Raw genomic sequence first — 8,734 nt, forward strand, 5'->3', positions numbered from 1 at the left:
TCACCAAGAGGTATTTTGCAGTTCAAGATTGCCTGGTAATCCTTTTTCCCTAGATAATCCAGAGCAGTCATTTGGTATTTGTGACTTATTAAACTTAAAAGATCATTTGAGCACTTGTCCTTTCGAGATCGTTAATTCTAAAAGGGACTAGAGTCACCTTTCGTCCTTTTCTTGACTCTTAAAACATGAAAAGGCAAAGTCTTGTTTCAATGTCTTAAAATTAACTGCCCACAAAATATTCTTGGTTAAAGTTATCTTCCTTAGTGTTTCTTTAAAATTCGATTCCAATGGCAACATTCCCAAAGTTTACCGGTCAAGGGTTCCCCTCAGATGGGAATCCTAGTCCATTTCGTTCTTTTGGAAATGCTGGTGCTCCTTATATGGCGACGTTGTCCCTCCTTGGGTTAACCATTGGTTTACCTGTCTGGTTATTTTCAACCTCGGTGGTCCTAAGTGTCCCAAATCCTGCCCCATCATCTCCCTCAAAGTGCAGCTATTACTCCAAATGCATCCCCCGTCCAAAAACCATCTAATCCTTCACGAAAGGTAAAATTCCCTTGCAGGCTTTATAAGGGTGACCATCTCCTTCGAGACTATCCTGGCATTCCCAAAGTCTTAAAGGTATGGTATCAAGACCTAAATCGACCATCCCCGTCGACCTCTGGAGATCAGGTCGATGCTACGCCTTCAGTTAATGATTGTAAGAAGAAAGGGAAGATTAGATTACCCTCTAGGTTATGTGAAAGAGAGCATCTTCTTCACCTTTGTCCTATTATGGATAAAGCTTCCAAAGTTTTGGAAAACCTTGCAGCTCCTCAATCCCAACTTCCTGTTGGTTATCACAAGCTTTCTTTTGACCCTATCCCAGTTGTTAAAGAGATTGACTTGGATTCATCTCTTGCACATCCTACTCTTCCTAAGAAAGACTCTCTTGTGTCTGTTTCTGACCAACCATTGGTCGAAAAGAGTGTCGACTGGGTTCCACCACCAGTCACTCACTTTGTTCCAGAAGAGAGTGGTGATCATACTGCTCATGTTCTTCTCATCTCCTCAGATTCCCACAAATCGAAGAGTGACCCTCCCATCTTGGTTGTTTAGGAGAGTCCTTCTCCTATTCCTGTATAGCATGGGGGCTATCATATGATACCCCCAAGTAGTTATGTCGTCTCTTTCGATTGGGGTCCATTGACTGCTTTCCGCCTCCCATCTTATATGCCTTTCTAGATCAGAGTACAAGCCTATAATATGGTAGTACCTGGAACTATATTAGATGAAGGTGCATCTGTTAGCATCATGTCCTCCACTACTTGGAAAGCTTTGGGTTCCCCACAGCTTGTGCTTGTCACCTAGAATCTGTTGGCTTTCAACGGAGGAACCAGTCAACCCTTAGGGATCCTTTCGAAGTTCCCTATTGCTTTGCGAGGAAAGACCATCTATATATATGTAATGGTAGTCCAAGGTCCCTTAGATTTCAAGCTTCTCCTTGGACGCAACTATGTTTATGTCTTGGGAGCTCTTATTTCTTCACTTTTTCATGTGCTTTTTTTTTTCGGCATGAAGGGAGAATAGTGACCATTGATCAATTGTCATTCATTAGTCACCAGGTGCCTCCTATGCAACCATTGTCCCCTATTAGTTCTTGTTTGAAAGAAGTACCCTCCCCGCCATAGGTTAATTATGTGGCTACCTGTTCCGTCTCCTCATCTACTATTGATCACGCCAATGGTATTGGACATTATGTACTGGGGGCATTGGAACCCGGTCTGTCTTTGGTACCAAGTGACATGTGTTCCTCCCGGAGCGTGGTTCTTCCGTCTAATGAAGACCTCTTGGGAGCCATGTTCTCGTATGGTTCATGAACAGATGCATGATGATAGTTCCTAGTCTTGTATTAACCTCATTAAAAAATAAAACAAGGAGTCATCAGGATGGTTCCTTATCTTGTGACAACCTTGTTAAAAAATGAAACAAGGAGTCATGAGCATAATTCTTTGTCTTGTGTCAAGCTTGTTAAAAAATGAAACAAGGGTCTCGAGGATAGTTCTTTTGCTATGTTAACCTCGTTAATAAATGAAACAACTCCCTCTTCCAAATCGAGTCTTTGATTAAGATCTCATAAAATCCCAGTCGAATCTTTCCAAGATCTCGAAAGAGGACCTTCATTCCATTCACCTAGTTGACTGAAATGAAGCTTGGGGGCATGTACCTCGATTGATTCATTATGCTGGGGGCATGAAAACTTATAGAAAGCATAGTTTTTCATTTCAAGCTTGTGTAAACATGAAGCCGAATTCAAGCAGAGTTCCCCATGGTTCAAGCTTGTGTAAAAATGAACCCATGCCCTATTTAAATCTTGTGAATGCCATTTTTATCAGTTGATTTATGCTAGATGAGCCTTGGTTGTTTCATTCCATCACCACCATTTGTTTGGCCAATCATATGCTTTCACTTGGCTATGTTTCCTTCCATTAGGGATTGCAGCGATGAGTGGTTTTATTAGCCATCCTCTTAACCATTACATCTTTTGAGCAGTTCCTCCATTGTCAAAACCAGTTTCTACCCTTTATACCACTCGTTCCTCCAGGATGAGTCACCTTTAAGATATTTTCAAACTCGTACAAAATGAAAGGATTGCCAAGTATTTTTCCCTTTTGACTCGTAAAAGAGAATAAAATGGGGGGTCCGCTTTCAAGCTCTTTTCCAACCCTTTAAACACGAAAAGATTGTTGAGATCTTGTCATTTTGGACTCATTAACAGATGCGAAACATTGTGCACCCAGTATAAGTTTACCCCTTTTTCAGGCTGGGAGACACTATTTAAGAAAAAGGTACTCCTTGGCTGAAATGGTCAAGCGGTTTTCTCAAGTATTGTTTTCTACCTTTTCAGGCTCGAGAGACACAAATGTACGAAAAGGGACCATGTGGAGTTTTATTTTATGTGTCTTTTTCAAACTCTCTAAACATGAAAAAGATACTGAGCTACACCTTTGTCGGACTCGTTAAACTATTAAATGACGTCAGATTCGTCACCATGACGAACGTGAGCTTCTCCTTCCTAGGGCTTGTTAAACTTACTAGGTCAAATTCATCTGAAGAATGAACTTATAGCGCAAGCATATGCTATCCCCTTCAAGCTTGCGATTAAAAAATAATTCGGGTGCCTTCCAGAAAGGGTGGGGAGAAATTTGGAAATCTATCAGTCATGTCAGCAGCCCACTCTTGAACATGACACTCTTTTCTTTGTTTCAGGTTGGGACGTCCTCCTTTACATCATTGACCTTCCTGGGTTTGGGCTAGGCATTTTTGTCTTCCATTCGATCTCTGCTATGTCATCATGACCACCGATCCCATGGATCCAAAAGCTGCCAAACTTCCAGTTGTGTCATCAATATGTTCAAGGGTTGTCCTTCTACAGTTACACTTACCTATGATTCTCTGTATCATCCAAAATCATTTTTCATCCTCTCGTCTTGCGTCGATGATGTGGGATTCGTTATGGCCCTCCTTCGACATGGTCGCTTTCCGTCGACATCAACTCATTATCCGAGAAGTTGATTGAGAGACTCCCTTCCAATACCTTAGAGCTTGCATGCCCTAATGGCAAGTTCTTCACACTCGACGACAAGTTCACATCTTTGGCTTTCAATCGAGTGATTTCACGGGTGTTCAACTTCAGTTCCTGTATTCACATTCCATGAATTGTGCTGATAGTACCTTGAGAGACATTGTAATTATAGGTGGTTTCTCTCGCACTTGTTAATAGTTTACATCATTGACTGGTAATCAAGAAACCTTCTAGCATGTTTGACGTCAACACATCTATTCGCATGCTAGAATATGTACTTTGATCAGGTCGTGTTGGAGCGCAAGACCCTGAACTCAGATCACACAAGTCCAGGTTGTGAAGTGGTGTGACATGGTTATGATGATATGCATGTCACTTTCAGATGGCTGGCTGTGACCAGACCATGAGTTATCATATGTGATCCTTCTCATTATTGGATGGTTGTGACCATATGTTGGTTATCATATGAGATCCTTCTCATTATTGGGTGGTTGTGACCATACCTTGGTTTCTTTGAGGGAGGGTTGCTCCCATACCTAGATCCATTTACGTGATCATTCTTTGGATTGGCTATGTTCATGCCATGATTCATGTATCATTTGACAGAGATCTCAGTTTATGTATATGTATTTGTACTTTCTTCTAGGTTTTCCGATGGCAGACTAGTTCCCTGCATTGATTTATAAAGCATTTCATCCCTCACTCCAACTCGGCCTTCACGCTTTAGGGGGCATCTATTACACAACATTTTGTCATTGTCCCTGTACTCCCCATTCCTTGATCCTAGAGGACCTCTACAGTGAACCCCGCATGCTTTTCCTTCATGAAGAAACTCCCATTATGTCCCTCTTCATGAGCAGATCATTTCCCTTTTGTACCATTTCCCCTGAAACTTCTGTTTTGCCCAATTTACAAGACCGACGGTAATGGCCTTTGTCTCCACTGTACCAATGTGCAGAGATTAGCACTATTCCCCACGTTGATTGGTGCAACTGAGATGTGTTCTAGTCACGTCGATCCTGTTATGGAATGTTTTTTAAATTAGAGCTGAAGCTTCCACCTCTAGAAGCTTCGTAAAGGATGTTTGGTAAATGGAATGGCCAAATGGGGTCGAGGATGACAGTTTGGGATCCTTTCCCCTATAATGATGGAAATACCTCAAGAGATAAGTGCTTCTCCCATGAGAAGAGGATCCATCTCCCATCCATATTTCCTATATAAACCTCCCTTCTTCCCAAGCACAAACTAGTCACAGTCACAGTTAGAGTGTTGGCTGAGTGTGAGTATACTATTTTGATTAGACAAGCAAGCTATTACTAGTTGTAGCCATCTAGTTGTGTGAGGGAGAAGTGTGTATGGTTTGGAGTGAAGCCCAAAGGGAAGAGCCTTTAAACCATTGTCGTTTGAAGTCATCATGGAATGTTAGAAGAAGTGTGTGGGAACCTGGTCTTGTCAGTGGAGGACTGCGACGTCAAGATGAATGGTTGTAATCTCTCTTTGATATTAATATATGAAACTATTGATTGATTTCCTACATGTTTTGTAATATTACATATTCATTTCTTGATGCTTCTTGACTCATTAAGTGGGTTGAATTTCAATTTGCTTATTATTATGTTTGTGTGTTGTTGTTGTTTACTTGTTTCAGGAACTTGAAGAAGGAAGCGAGAGATTGCTAGAGCGAGCAAGCGAGGACATCATCAAGCAGGATAAGCGACCAAGAGGTAGGCCCTCTTGATTGATTATAAGGTAAGGAAGTATTCCATAGAATGTATCTATTGTGGCTAGACCCATTATCGGGCTAGAGGAATTCGTTCGTGTCCGCACTTATAATTTTACTTCACCACAGTAGGAGATAAGTTGCATCAGGACAAGCAGAAAGGCTAGTTGGGGGGAGATGTTGGTTGCTAATTTTGCCTACATTTTACCCACCTTTTTATCCTTTTTGTGTACTCATTTCATGCCCTTGGTGGTCGATTTTCATTCTAAACGTTGAAGGTACACCTACTATCATGTCTTTGTGAATTGTTAATCATTGAAGTGTAGTCATAGGGGATTATTGCCTAAGGTTCTTGCTAACTTAATTTTTCATGTAGATTTGAAGGAATGATGATCAAAGGTATGATTCAGTGTATGTTGACTATTAAGCTGGCAATGTTATCTTTGGATATTAGTTGCAACGGTGGATCAACCTATCGATCAACACAAGTGCTATCTTTGAATTCTGTTGTATCTCAAGAAACCATTATGTATTTGTAGGCAGACAGTTGTCATAATCATAGACACTATCAGTTTATTAAAGAAATGTATAAGTAATGATCACGGGGCTGGGAAAGCCACCACTAGGATATATATGATATGTCCAAGCTGTAACAAGAAACCTTTGTAATGGTATTTTGATTAATACAATTGGTGACGTTTTCAGTATTTTATAGACCTCGATCTTGTCACAACCCTAATCAGGAAGTTGGGCCCACTCTCCTAACAAAGCACTTTTGGATTAGATGTGTACGTAGGTTTATTTTCTATTGTGTTGTCTCTTTGTTGTGTAATGATTTCAATGTGTTTCTATGAGTCTTAACTTGTTGTTACTCTTATTTGTTGCTACAGTTATAACTTGATGTTACACATTGTTATGTTATGATTAAATATTCAATGATGGGTATGGAAACTATGGTCTGCATATACCTTGCATGATAGCCTTGAAATAATTAGTTGAGCCCTGGGTTGACAATTAATGTGGAATTGGATGAATTGCGTGATTCATATCTGAACACAAATAATCATGTGATATTTTTCAGTGCTTAAAGTAACATTAGTTTGCTCACATCGGTCTAGCACTTTTTCAAGATTGGTTAATGCTATTTCAAAACTATCACCATAAGGTGTAAATTCATCCATGAATACTTCTAAACTCTCATTTCGCAAATCCGAAAATATCCCCAATATTTCCCTCTAGAAGGTTGCTGGCGCATTACAGAGTCCAAAAGGGATAACTCTGTATGAAAAAGTCCCCAAAGGGAAAGTAAAGGTGGGTTTATCCTGATCCTCTAGGGTAGTCGTATCTGATTATAACTGCTACATCCATCTAGAACTAAAAATAACTTTTTCCAAATAATGTATCAAGGACCTGATCTATAAATGGAAAAGAAAAATGGTCCTTTTTAGTGGATTTGTTAAGTTCTTTGTAATCTACATAGACCCTCCACTTGCCATTCTTTTTAGGAACAATAACCAGTGGAGATACCCATTAGTTGTAAGAGATGGGATAAATGAAGTTAGCATTTAGAATCTTTTTTAATTCTTCTTTTACTACTTATTTAAGTGTCGAGTTCATGCGTCGTTGTGGCCGCCTAACTAGATTGCGGTCTCCTTTGAAGTAGATGTGGTGGGTACATAGGCTAGGGTGAATGTCTAAAATTCCTTTTTATGTCTCTGTAACAACTATAACAACATCCTGCTATTTTCGAGAGTCATATTAGGATTAATATTTAGATTTTTTCCTAGCTCTATTTCAATTGAGCTACTCTTGATAATAGGGGTGGTTTTCATATGTTCTAGACTCAATACTTCGATGTTATATTCTACCCCTAAATGTTCAATATAACTAACAACAAGGGAATTAATGATAAATCCATTGATAATGTCATCCTCCATTTCATTCTTAAATTACTGGGCTTTTCCAAGAGTGAGGAGTGGCTGGGAATGATTTGATTCAGGTTCAAATTCATCCCATAAAGGATTTTCCAAATCCGTACTTGGTTTTGTAGGAGGATAGAGGTCGAGGTTCTTTATGGGTTGTCCATCTAAAATTGTCATGAAGCCTCACCTATAACCTATGAATGCATCCGCATTGGCCAAACAAGGCCTTCCTAATATCAAGGGATGTCCCCCCATATTTGATTTGGTTTGGAAAATGATAAAGTTTGTTCGGTACCTCCGGGAATCTACTATGATGACTACATCCTATGTCACTCCTTTTAGTTTAACATGTGACCTATTTGCTAGTTCTAGCACTACGTTGTAGCGGCTACAACCACCCTCCAAAATTTTTCCTTAGCTTTGTTTTGGATCCTCCCTACCAACCTTTCACAGCAGCATGTCTTACCTTGTCAGGTACACAAGCTTCAACATATTGATAGCCTATGCATTAGAGCTTGTTGCATCCCCCTCACAGGTTGTTTCTCTAGACTTGGTCTAGTTGGAGGTTGAGCAACTCCCTCAAGAAATTGCACAATTCTGAAGGGTAACTAGCCTTCCCCCAAGAAATTGTGCAATTCTGTCTTGTAGCCTGCTAGGCTCCAGAATTGTGCAAATCTTCCTGTCACTGTTCACTGGAAAAATTGTACAATTCCTCCCAGCAATTGCACAATCTTGGGCAACAGTCAGTTACTCTACCCAGAAATTGTGCAAATCTTCTAGGAAGACAACCAAAATCCATCCCAGAAATGCAAATTTGTTTTCCTCCTAGTTGAGCAGGCCATTGCATGTGCAATTGAGTTGACTCGTTGCCTCTCAGACCAAGAAAAAGTGATTTTCATCCATGGACTACTTCTTCCAAGGCAGGGATCTATTTTTAGCACCTAGAGGTTACATGCAAGGATCATTTTAGAAACCTCTCACCAAGTGTCGCTTTCCCTAGATTTGTGGCATGCGGGTCACAACCTCGATTTTATCAAAACTCATCAACGGGACACTACAGAGCTCATTCCTCATGTCAACCTTGCAGCTCTGACATCCCACATTGCATCTAGGAGTTGTCGACACATTCAACTCAACTATTTTGGGGTAAGCCCGCTTTTCATGTCTTGTGTTTCATTTCTGTCACTTTTTGTGTTTCGCTTCATGCGAGTGATGTTTGCTTGATTTCAGTGAGCACTTGCTATCGTTTTGATGTACGTTAGCTTGTATAAGCACCATTTTAGTTTTCATTCGCATCTCACTGCTGTCGCATGCATGACAATGTTTTGCACGGACGGTTGTTGTTGTGGCGACTCGCTTCATAAACATGCATGCTTTCCCATTCTCTGAATCTTGCACTTGTCATTTGCATGAATGATCATTCACTCTTGTTTTCACTCATCTCATCATGCATTCACACTTCTCATGTTTTCAATTTCCTTTAGGGCAGACTGGGCTACCTTGGCCCAGACCGTGCCTTGCCCAGCT

This window comes from Pinus tabuliformis, chromosome Q, assembly GCF_031772625.1.
Source record: "Pinus tabuliformis cultivar Carrire ecotype Pingquan chromosome Q, CPIR1, whole genome shotgun sequence".
Classification (NCBI taxonomy): domain Eukaryota; kingdom Viridiplantae; phylum Streptophyta; class Pinopsida; order Pinales; family Pinaceae; genus Pinus; species Pinus tabuliformis.